Raw genomic sequence first — 13,644 nt, 5'->3', positions numbered from 1 at the left:
AGAGTGAGCGGGACATCGACTCCCCGATTCACCTCACCAGGATATACAGCAATGACATTGGGATGTCATTCGGACTAGATAAGTGTGGGTGGACGGTGTCAAGGAGAAGGGATCACCACTTAGGGATTGAACTACATGAACGCAACATAAGAGACGTGGAAGACTGCTACAAATACCTGGGGATACCACAGGCAAATGGTAAACACATTGAAGCAGCCTGGAAGTCAGCCACAACCAAATACCTACATAGGGTGAGACAAGTTCTGAACAGTCAGCTGAATGGTAAGAATCAAAATCCAGGCTATTAACATGTATGCCCTACCAGTAATCAGATACCCAGGTGGCATAATATCCTGGCCACTGAAAGAGATGTAAGCTACCGATATCAATACAAGGAAACTGCTCACAATGCACAGAGGGTTCCACTCGAAGTCCAGCGCCCTGAGGCTGTAACAACAAAGCGGAAGTGAGGGAGGCAAAGGACTTGTGAGTGTTGTAGCCACCATCCAGTAGGAAAAATCATACCTCCAAGAATGCATCCAGAAAATGGCCCCTGCTAAGTGAATGCCCGCTAAGTGAATGCCTTAGAGAAGTGAAAACCCATGAGAAAGAGGAGCCAGAGGTGGGAACATGGAAAGACAAACCCCTCCAAGGCATAGAAAGAATAGAAAGAACATACCAATTGATGGAAAAGGCAGGACTGAAAGACAGTTCAGAAGCACTGATCATGGCTGCACAAGAACAGGCCCCAGACACAAGATCAATAGTGTGTATCACATGAGACAAGACCCCAGGTGTAGACTGTGCAAGGAAGCCCCTGAAGCAGTACAGCACATCTCAGCAGGGTGCAAGATGCTGGCAGGAAAGGTATATATGGAACGCCATAACCAGGTAGCAGTATATAGAAGCATCTGTGCCAAGTACGGATTGGAGACCCCAGTCTAGATGGAGCACACCCCCAAAAGTGGTGGAGAACAACCAAGCCAAGATCCTGTGGAACCTCAAGATTCAGACCAACAAACTGGTGATGGTCAATCAGTCTGACAGCTGGTGGATAAACATCAAAAGAGATGTAGCGATCCCAAGTGACAGCAACATCAGAGAGAAGGAACATGAAAAGCTGGAGAAATACCAAGGGCTTAAAGAACAGCAAGAGAAGATGTGGGGTCTGAAGGCAACAGTGGTGCCTGTAGTGATCAGGGAAGCAGGAGCAGTAATCCCCAGGCTGGATGCATGGCTCCAGGAAGTACTGGCATCATCATCTGAGATCTCTGTCCAGTGCTACGAACAGCTAAGATCCTGCATGGAACCCTCAAGCTCCCAGGCCTCCAGTCGAGGAACCGAGCTTGTAGGACATACCGCCAAAGAAGGGCGAGATGTGCACACACTGAATTTGTCATAAGTAACTCAAAAGTATATATTTAAGATAAGTAAAAAAGGGGTATATGCTCACATTTTCAGGTTTCAATACGTTTATTATGCTTCACAGCAAAACACACTTAAAGCAAAAAACAATGATGATCGTAAATGTTTTGCAGTAACAGTTACTAAAGTCATGATGTCAGCATGCAGGCATAGTATTTTATCCTTAAAAAAAAAGTGTACAAAATATGGTCAAGTTCATTGATCTCCCAGGAAAACGTTCACTTTTATACAGTTATTCAAAGGTGTTACAGTAAAAATGTAGAATTACAAAGATACAAGAATTGATCACCAAATTTAAAAAAGAACCTCCTCCAGCATCACTATCAAAACTATCAAAATGTTTCACACACATTCTTTGCAATTCATATTATGTGTACTATATTTTCTATTCACTAAACTTTTTAAGTGTTGTAACATCAAGCTGTTGTTAAAATGAAGCCATACATTTCAAACCTGTTCTCCAGAATGTCTCATTTGCAGAGAAAGTAATGTTTCTCTTCACAGTTAGAGTTTCCCCACAGTCCCTCCACTGTCAGAGCTCCACAGCGTCTCATTGGACACTGGTGGTCCTCGTCTCCTCCTTCAGGCCAGGCTTTGTACACCATTGTCTCTCTGTCCACCCACAGCCACTGGTCAGCGAGGAAACGCAGGCCGATCCACACATGTCCAGTCAAGTTGTTACGCTGCATCTCAGTTTGTGCGAGAAGACGGTCGGTTTCAGAGGCAATGCTGATCAGATCACTGTGCTCCTCTCTGCAGTGCTCCAGAGCCTCCCCCCAAGTCTTCTTCTCATCCTTCATCACAGAAATCTTGATGCAAAAAAAAGGCAGGGCCACCTTTTCTTCGCCATCATTCCATTGTCCATTTTGATAGGTCATTCCTCTGGTGTCTCGAATGACATTGGCCCAGTTTACATGGGTGTTTTTTTCAATCGGATTGTAAACAATCGTATTAAACGGAGTGTATTCATGAAGTGATCCACGATGAATCCTCGTTTACAAGGACCCTTGGTGAAGCGGATTATACAGCGTCCTGTGACATGCGCACAAAGTCTCACGAGGAACTTGCAGGTCTTAAGCTCCGCAGCAGATTCACAAATATCACTCCACCACACTGTTTCCATGACACACAAAAGTGGACAGAGTGGACGTATGTACGTACATATCCCTCATTATCACTTATTTCCACTTTCTACACTGTAAACAATTGTGTATCATTTTAATTTTGTGATTGCTGTTTCTTTGAGCAGAAGATAAAGCCAGCTGAGCATGCTCAGAACTGCATACTACGGCTTCTGGTATGAACAGATTGTGATCTTTTTTTTGCTACACAAATGCTTCACGGCACAGAGTGGGTCGTCAGCCGCAGCATCCTTTCACACTTCCAGGTGTCACACAATTCATAAAAACCCACCTGAGCAACACAGTGATCTCTGAACAAAAACAGATGATGACACAACAACAAACAGCACAAAAAACACAACCGCAGTCGCATACCTGAAAGCAGCAGGGGTGCTTGCAAGGCACAACAGATGCAGAGGTTTTCAAAGAGGTAATGGTGGCAGTTTTGGAGGAGCTGGTTAATGGTAAATCAATAGACAGTGTTATTACCTCCGTGAACCACGTGCCTCAGCTTTTCAAAAAAAATCATCTGGGGGTAAAATATTTCTCTCTAGCCAAAACTTGCTGATTACAGGTCTTTGACTCCACCTCCTGGTTCTCACCAGCCAATCAGTTCAGAGCACAGAGGAGCAGTAAAACATTTCAAAGAAAGCTTAACACACTCATACAAAATACCTCTTCTCAATAATGAACTTGATCTTCAAAAAACAAAACACCTTTTGTTTCCCCTCAAAACATTTAGTGATGTGGCACCTTTCCTCCCAGAGACCCTAGATTGAAAGTGAAGCAGATAAATGAAAATTGTGCAAATTATGATACAAATATGAAATTTTGCCTGATTGTTCTTTGGGGCTTATTGATCAGATCTGCCTGATTGGCCATCTAAAAATATAAGATGGTGGTCATTTTTCAAGATGGCCACAATCTGAGATGTCTAAGTTACCTCTGTGCTCTGAAATGCAAGTAGATTGACAATTTGAATGATGTTGGTGTCAATTTGTCAAAAATAAAATATGCTAGAACAATTTATTAATGGCTCAACGGTGATTTTGGGATCTTCAGGGATGTAATATGACCTATTTAAAAGAAACTCTTAATATAGTATTAGAAATCAAATTCTATATGCAACAGCCACAATATTATTATAGCTATAATGAAGATGAAGTACAATGAAACATACCAAGCAAGTACCAACAAGAACAGAAACTGTCTCTGTCCCTTCGCAGGTGAGACAAAAAAGTGATTGAACATGTCACTCTCTCTGATTAATAGTGGCAACACTACATTCAACTCAGGGTGCAACTGCAGCTACCTTTAATTTTCATTCATCCTGTGCTTCACACCTGAGGCGCATAGAACAAGACACGATGAGAAGACGCTTCCTTGTTGCCAGTTTTGTTGTGTTTTCCCACTCTTAAGACAACAATGAAGAATCACAAGAGTGTATTCTTGTCCAAAACTCAGGGCAAGAAAACACATCACAGCATGTCTGGACACAGAAACACAAGGGGTGTGGTATTGTCAGTGAAGGTACTCACTTGAATTATCAATTCATAATCAATACACAACGTAGTCTAAGATGTGGTAGAAGTCTGAAGTGTAGCTCTTTTTGCCTCCTATAAATTGCTTTTGCTTTGATTCCATTGTAAATAGGGATTTATTCTTAATGATTTACTTGATTAAATATTGGCAAATAACAATAAACAGTTTTATTGATATAAACCCGATTAAAATGCACTGTAGGCCCAGGTTGCACAATCATATGACTCTGCTGTCTTTGCTTTGCATTTTATTTGGTTTTATTTGTTTTTCCAGAACCAATCGATTATTTCATTATGTGTTTACCAGTCAAAACACATGCAAAATCAATCCACGAAGATCTCTGACACTGTAATGACCTTATTACAGAAGCAGCAGAGGACTGTGTCAGTTTCAGTAATAACAATGGAAATAAGTACATTCTTCTTTTATGCTTCTGCTTTATGTGCAGTAGTTGAGGGAGAAGTAGGAACACACTATTATGTCTCTAAAGTGATGAATTGGAAAGATGCACAGACTCACTGTGGAAACTATTATTCTGGTCTTAATAACCAGAAAGATACTGACAGGAGCCTAAAAGCTGCAGTGGGACATAGTAGCCTGGTGCTGCAAGGCCCAGCGATCAACCCAACTGAAAATTCAATCTCGAGTTATTAAAGTAAATTTCTATGGTTCAAAATTTTGAAAGAATCATAAAGATGAACCACGACATCCAATTGTACAATTACATTTATTGCAACGTGGTCTAAAACGAACCAAAATCCCTTATATGTCACATTTCTTGTTAAGAACTCTCCAAATCAACTTTCCTTATAGTCCATTTGAAACATTGCTGACAAATCATTCAATACTGCTGTGTGTTTAGAAAGAAAAAATAATCTCATTTTTCAGTTAAATTCATTGGCCAGGAAATGCCTTGCACTCCCGGCTTCTCTGATGTGGACCCTGTGAACGTAGGCGCGACCAGTGTCCAATCTCATCCCTGAGAGCAGCCAGGTCACTGGCGCGCCCACCTTCCCAGTGACTGTGACTTCTGATCCTGCGTTTTGGTTTCTCTGACACTGCCTGCATCTTTGGCCACATCTCAGCCTAAGCCTTTTTGGATTTGTTCTGTTTGGAAGATCAATATACTCTCCCAACATACTTTAAGTGTTCGGGGTCTGCTTCTGAGTCCGTGACTTCGTAACAGCATTTTCAACATCCATCTCAGGGATGACACACATGGTTTATCTAAATTTAAAGCTTGAGTAATTGGACAAAATCCGTATTGGCAAGAGGGGGAACATGCACATTTGCTGCCAAAATAGACATGACATTTAAAAGCTTTAGCTTCTTAATGTTACTTTGAGTGATGTCTGCGGAAGCCACTGCTGTACTGTAGTTCTTTTAAAGGGGCTGCATCATGCAAAATTCACTTATTTTATGTTTTAACCTTGTTATATAGATATATACTCACCAAAAACAAACCCAAAGTGTTTTTTTTCCTCCATGCCTGTGTGTTTGAGTTTTCCTCGTTTTTCTGCTGCTCAGAGAGGCAGCCCCTCCTGCATCCGTGAAAACGGTCTGTGTTTCCCATGTTCACGTCACACGGAGAAGATGGCTCCCCTGAGCCCCCCTCCCGCAGGCCCTCAGCAATCAGCGTTGCTGCTTTTTGTAACTCCGATTACGGAGATAAACTTTGACCATCGTCTGAAAGCAACAGTCAAGCAAGAGTAAGAGTCTGAAGGGTCTGCGCTTGGTGAGTTCCTCACAGGAAAAGACGTTTTCGCATGTCTTTGCGTGTAGAGAAGCTAAAGCTAAAGAGCTAAAGCTAGCCAGCGTATATGTTTTGAAGCTCTGATTGGTTGAAGTAGCTGTCAGTCAAAGTCCACAGGGGGAGAGGCGGGATCTTCAGTGAAACAGAGCGTTTTCTCTTCCGGGGTTCAGAATTAGCCCCAGAAAATCTTTAATTTCACACAAAATTACTTTTCCTTAGCGCCAAAAATAAACTATTACCATGTTAATGCCTATAATAGGGGTTGGACTAGCTAAAAAAAGCATGATACAGCCCCTTTAAATAAACTTTTCTGGAGCTCAGAAACTGAAAATTCCTTTGATTCACACTGCATAACTCAGACAAGCTTTCAATGCTTGTTAGTATTAAAAGTCGATAAAGTCTTCAGATTATAATGCAGACATAAGCAGGACAACAAAGGAAAAGCAATTTAAGGCCAGCTTTCTGCCAGCCAATGGCTACAGATCCAAAAAAACAAGTCCAGATGTCAGTGTGACCACTTCATTGCCACAATTTATTGAAGTTAGATGAGAAAAGGTGTATATTTGGACAGTGCCGTAAAATAATTGAATTCAAGCAAATGTTTGTTCTCTTGTCCTTTTTCAACAGCAAATTAGTTCTTGACTACAATTCAAACACTGAGTGAATTCAAACAACATTAATGGTCACAATAAATGCAAAGAAGAAACTAATTTTATGAAGAGTTGTTTCTCAAGGGCAAATTAAATACGCCGCCCCTGATTTAAAAAACTTAAACCTTGGGGGTAATGGAAAATTCCATGTTGATCAAATTAAAGCAATACCGCAATTACACATTTCATATTTTGGAAAATTTTGAAGGCTGTTGCTTCACCAGTGATCATGAAAAGCACAAATTTACTCAAAAATGTGGGAATGTGCATTTTTCCGTCATCGTAAATGCAGATAAATACTGTCAGAGGCTGGTCTTTGTAAAGGTAATTGTTTTCGATATTTTCTTTAAATTGATTTTTATTGCTTTTTGCAAGATTTTTATTCTTCATACATAAATAAACAGTTTATTGATATAAACCAGTTTAAAATACACTGTGTGATAAGGTTACACAACTATGTTACTCTGCTCTGTCTTTGTTTTATGTTTTTTTGTTTGTTTTTTTATAGCTATTTTAATTTCCATTCATGAGATTCTTTGGTGCGTTAACCAGTCAAAACACATGCAAATTCAAACCCTGAGGAACTCTGACACTGAATTGACTCTATTATACAGACAACAACAGCAGAGGACAGTAACAGCTTGATCTGTCAGAGCAATCACAATGGAGATACGTAGATTATTCCTTTTTGCTTCTGTTTTTTGTGTGGCAGTTGAAGGAGAAGTCGGAACACACAATTGTGTTTCTAAAGCGATGAACTGGAAAGATGCTCAGACTCACTGTAGAACATATTACACTGATCTATCTCATTTGAATGACCAGAAAGATACCGAGAAGATTCTCAAAGCTGGAAGGGGATGAATGGGAAGGTTCCCCTGGATCGGCCTTCAACAAGATCCTGCAGATCCCACTCGCTGGAAATGGTCAGGAGGGGCTTACATTACATACACCAACTGGGCCAGGGGTCAACCAAGTAGTTTTAATACAGAGACCAGAGGACTGATCCAATTTAATGGACAATGGAATGATGGCAATGAAAAGATGGTCGTGCCTTTTTTCTGCATCGAGATTTCTGTGATGAAGGATGAGAAGAAGACTTGGGAGGAGGCTCTGGAGCACTGCAGAGAGGAGCACAGTGATCTGACCAGCATCGCCTCTGAAACCGACCGTCTTCTGGCACAAACTGAGATGCAGCGTAACAACTTGACTGAACATGTGTGGATCGGCCTGCGTTTCCTCGCTGACCAGTGGCTGTGGGTGGACGGAGAGACAATGGTGTACAAAGCCTGACCCAAAGGAGGAGACGAGGACCACCAGTGTGCAATGTGGAGACGCTGTGGAGCTCTAACAGTGGAGGGACTGTGGGGAAACTATAACTGTGAGGAGAAACACTACTTTCTCTGCAAATGAGACATTCTAGAGAACAGGTTCAAAATGTATGGCTTCATTTTAACTACAAAATGTTGTTACAACACTTAAAAGGTTTAGTGAATAGAAAATATAGTACACATACAATGAATTGCAAAAATATGTGAGAACTGGTATTTTTAATTTTTATTGTGACGCTGAAGGAGGTTCTGTCGCTTATTTTTTGATGAATAATGCTGAGTGATTCTGCTTTTTGCAACATGTGTATGTTTGAATAAGTGTACAACAGAATTAATTAAAGCGATACTTCAACATTTTGCCAAATTGGCCCATTTAGTGCAATTCCTTAGTCATTTCGAACAGCATACTTACTTTTTTTGTGAGGGCGAGCTATTGTTTATTCAGAGGCGAGTCGGGGAAGGTTTTCGGGACGGACACAATGGAAGTGGATGGTATTTTTGTTCCCCCTCGTCAAACTCATCAAATACAAAATCCAACAACCTCCAAACACTTTGGTGGACACGTTATAATCCGCACATTCACTACGCTGTGGAACACCAACAAATAATATTGTAGCATTACAACACTGAAGCAAATACTGGGAACTACTTTTTCTTTGAAATCACTACGCCCAGACGCCATGTTTAGTAAGTAGTTCCGTCTTAGCAATCTTCGCATAAACAACTCAATCTCGTAATTTTGCATTAATATTTCACAGCGTAGTGAATGTGCGGATTATAACATTTCCACCAAAGTGTTTTGGGGTTGTTGGATTGTGTATTTGATGAGTCTGACGAGGGGGAACAAAAATACCGTTCACCTCCATTGTGTCCGTCCCAAAAACCTTCCCCGACTCACCTTTGAATAAACAATAGCTCGCCCTCACAAAAAAAAGTAAGTATGCTGTTCGAAATGACTAAGGAATTGCGCTAAATGGGCCAATGTTGAAGTATCGCTTTAAGAGTGGTCAGATGTCCATCAAAGACGTGCCTCGCTCCAGCCAATCCTCCACCTCCCGCACAAAGGAAAACGTCTGCAAAATCGAAGCTGTGGTCATGGCAGATCGATGCAGGACCATCGATGAGATCGAGCATTTGACAGGGATCTTCTGGAGCTCCTGCCGGTCGCTGCCAAAATGGTCCCGCGCCTCTTAACCACGGAGCAGAAACAGGCTCGCATGGACATGTGCCAGGAGCTGAAAAGGCAGCTGGAGGACGATGGAGGGCTGTTTGGAAAGATCATTACCGCGAACGAGACATGGTGCTATGGTTATGATCCGGAGACCAAGCAGCAGTCCACCCAATGGCGCCATCAGGGATCACCACGACCGAAGAAAGCGCATCAGGTCAGATCAGCGATTAAGACCAAGCTGATCTGGTTTTTTGACATGAAAGGGATGGTCCACAGCAAGTTTGTGCCACCGGGGCAAACCGTCACCCAGGACTTTTACCTTGAAGTGCTGCGGCGGCTCCCGGAGGGGGTCAGGCTGAAGCGGCCGGCGCTGTGGGAGAGTGGGGACTGGTGGCTCCATCACGACAACATGCCTGCACACAGGGCTCTGCTTTGTTGCAGCAGAGTCATCTTCCTCGATTGGCTGATACTTTCTGAAGGCCTTGATGAAATTAGAGCCATTATCCGTGACAGTCGATGTTATTTTGTGAGAAATGCCATAGGATGAGTGAATATCAACAAGCTCAGTTGCAATACTGTCATGGGTGTGACGCCCCTTGAATCGTCTGCATGCCAGGGCAGCCTTCCTCCTCTCCATGCTGTCTGGTTGTATCCAATGTGCAGTAATGCCCAGATAGCTTTTATTATGTGCACTCCAGATGTCTGCAGTCGTAGAGACATATTCCAACTGTTCAAATCCTTTTTTGAGCTCGATGTTCATTTTAACATACTCTTCATCAATGTATTTGGAAAATGTCTTTCTGCACGGCGGACCTGCCCCTCCTCTCCTTGGTATTTTTTGAATAAGGGCTCTGAAGGAGTCTGAATCAACTGTTGACATCGGCAGCATGTTTTCAACAACATAACGACTTATCAGTTCGTTAAGTTCCGTCTGTGTCACAAGTTTCTGTGGAGCTGGGGCAGAAAAATCAAGCTTTGGCTGCTTGGACGGCGTAGCTCCATGTTCTTTATAGGCGGAGCTCACGGTAATAGCACCTGGCTTGTCATCATCATTTGCGGGATCAACTGTGTTTTTAGCCACTAGCGTAGTAGAAGCGTGTGCCGTCGAGAGATGCTTCATTAAATTTGAGTTGCTTGTATTGGACGTTGACAAACTCTTCACTCTGGGACGACATAATGTACACTCAACATGTACATTTTTGCCTTTTACCTCGATAAGGTTGAAGCAGTGTCTGTATTTCCATCTTGAAAACGCCGTCTTTCCTTTCAACTCCGGACTCGCCATCTCATCATAGTTTGAACATGAGCGTGTATGCCGCTATGTGCTGCTGGGTTTGTGTGTAAAGCAGCGCCCACCCACCTGAGGTCTCTGGTTGGCTGAACATGAAATCTTACTCTCCCTTAGCCAATCAGCATTACGAAGGCAGTTATCACGCCCCCCTCCCCACCATCTCAAAAGGAGGAAATAAAACATGAGTCGGATGACAGCTTCAATAAAGTAACGTATAAACGACGTGTTGGTAACAGTAACGGTGTTGTAACGATAGAGAAAGTAATCAGTTAGATTACCAGTTACTGAAAAAAGTAACGCCGTTAGTAACGCCGTTTATTTTAACGCCGTTATTCCCATCACTGGTAGTCACAAATGTAGTACATTTTGAACATTCCTGCAACTCCTTCTCCTTCTTGCATCTGGAGACTTCTGGCAACATACGCAACAGAAAACTGGAGTCCTGTGTTCTCACAGAAGATTATTGAAATGACTGAGAAGGAAAAGACATATGACCTCCCTCTCCTTATAGACAGGTATGGCTGTGGCTAAGTTGGTAGAGTGGTTGTCTAGCAATTGTGAGGTTGATAGTTCAAATCTTTTCCTGTACATGTCAGTGGGTGCGTTTACATGCAGTCAATAACCCTTTCTTAACCAGAATATTAGCAATAACCCGGTTGCGCACAGCCATGTAAACACGTGCAAAAACCTGAATATGCTCATATTCCGGTTTTTAAAAACCTGAATATTACCCTTGGGTTACTCCTTTTCTAACCTGAATTTCTGGTCATATAAACGCGCATCGGAATATCCCCGTCGAAAGGGACATGAAATACTGCTCTGCACATGGTCTACCTGCAAGGAATCTCAGTCATTTGAGTCCAGGAACTACTTGTGACACAGTTTAACTGCTACTAAGTAAATAAAATGTGCCAAAACGATCGTTCAGTTCTTCTCTTTTACTGAAAAAAACGGTGCATCGCATCATTAAACATATTACCACGTCTCGCTGGCTTACTCTTTTTCTAACAACATGCAGAGAGAGCCTGCAGCGCCCTTCTTTTTCTGTGGTGTCTGTGTAAAATAAGGTTGAACGTGCAAACAGCACACCTAGTGGCATAAAGTGCAAATGCAGTCATTGCGTCGTCTGTGCTCCGCGGTTTGAATGGGGATATCCCTGATCATGTAAACAGGAGTAACTCTGTCTGTTTAAGCATGTAAACGGGTTATTCCAAATGATTCAGAAACCTGAATATTGACCTTAACCCGAATATTGATTGCATGTAAACGTAGTCAGTGAACTGCACTGAACCCCAGTTGGCTTCCAGTGGAGGGTTTGACAGCCTTGCATGGCAGAGGACACTTGTGTGTGAATTCTAAGGGATTACATTTTTACTGTAAAGTAACCTTCGCAGACCTGCTGATAAATCTTGACCCAGCACCAGGGTCAAAGCTTCAGCCCAAATGTCTGGTAGAAATAACCCAGCTTTGGCTCAGTCCCTTTCGGACGCAACGCTGGGTCAGCAATTTCACCCAATGTGGGTTATTTTTACAGTAACCCAGCAGTTGTAAGAGTGCACAGAAAATGTTTATTTTACGTATTGTAAATGCATTTAGCAAAAAAAAAAACAAAACAAAAAAAAACATCTAAGTCAAAGTGATATCTAAATTCATTGTCATAACAAAAAATAAATACGAAACAAAACCAAAGCACACTACTGCATGGTCACAGTCATGGAGTTTCAGTCTCCGTTTTTCACAATTGCTAAAACACTAAACCCCATTGCCTGAACCAAACTCTCAGTGGCCTAAACTCATTTTTCGAATCAAACACTCTTTTGGCAAAAACTTAAACACTGTTCAGGTCCTACGCTCAATTTGCAAAACCCATCTGCTCTTTTTTGCAAAACCTTAGACACATTCTCAGTCACTAAACACATTTCACAACATTTTTGCAAAATTGTAATCACTGGCAGCAAAATGTGAACACAACTCCAACACAACTGTCATCTTTTACACACAACAACTCAAAACTGAACACACATATTTCTAATGATGTGATCAGACCAAGTGCGCACAAAGACAAGATGCTGGAGACTGAATCTCCATGACTGTGACCATGCAGTAGTGTGCTTTGGTTTTGTTTGTTTCGTATTTATTTTTTGTTATGACAGTGAATTTAGATATCACTTTGACTTAGTTGCCTTTTTTTCCTAAACGCATTTCCAATACGTAAAATAAAAATTTTCTGTGCACTACACACTCTGAAAACTGCTGGGTTACTGTAAAAATAACCCACATTGGGTGGAATTGCTGATCCAGCGCTGGGTCCAAAAGGGACCGAGCCAATGCAGGGTTATTTCTACCCAGCCATTTGGGCTGAAGCTTTGACCCTGATGCTGGGTCAAGATTTATCAGCGGGTCTGGGAAGGTTACTTTACAGCAAAAATGTAAACCCTTAGAATTCAGAAACACGTGCCCTCTGCCATGCAAGACTGTCAAAGCCCCCACTGGAAGCCGACTGGGGTTCAGTGCAGTTCATTGACATGTACAGGAAAAGATTTGAACTAACAACCTCACAACTGCTATACAACCACTCTACCAACTTAGCCACAGCCACACATGAGTATAAGGAGAGGGATGTCATATGTCTTTTCCTTCTTAGCCATTGCAATAATCTTCTGTGAGAACACAGGACTCCAGTTTTCTGTTGCGTATGTTGCCAGAAGTCTCCAGATGCAAGAAGGAGAAGGAGTTGCAGGAGTGTTCAAAATGGTGATTTTGTTCAAGTCATCAACTCACTCTGCTGGGTCAACACAATTCATCTAATTTGGGGTAAAAGTGACCCAATCTGCACAAAATCGAGGGCTACCCAGGAAATGGGTTGGGAAAATAACCCAGCAGGTTTAAAAGTGTGGACTGCTGCTGTGTCCTCAGTTATTTCATGTAGTGTCTAATGAATGATCTGAGGTGAACATGTTTTTACTTGCTGTGTGTAAGATCTGAATGCATAGTGTGGTTTTGAACACAAGAGAAGTGGTTTTGAGGTGATAGTTTGATTTTGACAGAAATGTCTGAGGTTTTGTGAATGTAGTATGGATTTTTGGATTTGTGTTTAAAGGTGCTGTAGGCAGGATTCCACATCTCCGCCATCTTGCTTAGGGTTACCTCAGCAAGATGGCGATTTGACCCATCTCAGATGGCGATTTGCAACCCAGCACAGCCAATCCTGTCCTGTTTTCTCGGACATTACACCCTTACGCAAGTTAAGTCCCTCCCACAAGAACGTGCAACGAACGCCCCTCGACCAATCACGGTTAGAGCCTCATGGGCTCTTCTGATTGGTCAAAGATACCTGGAGCTGTTGAGATTCCTTTTCAGCTC

This window comes from Salarias fasciatus, chromosome 6 (genome assembly GCF_902148845.1).
Source record: "Salarias fasciatus chromosome 6, fSalaFa1.1, whole genome shotgun sequence".
Classification (NCBI taxonomy): Eukaryota; Metazoa; Chordata; class Actinopteri; order Blenniiformes; family Blenniidae; genus Salarias; species Salarias fasciatus.
The sequence above is the reverse complement of the archived record's forward strand: the minus strand, read 5'-3'. Positions refer to the sequence as shown.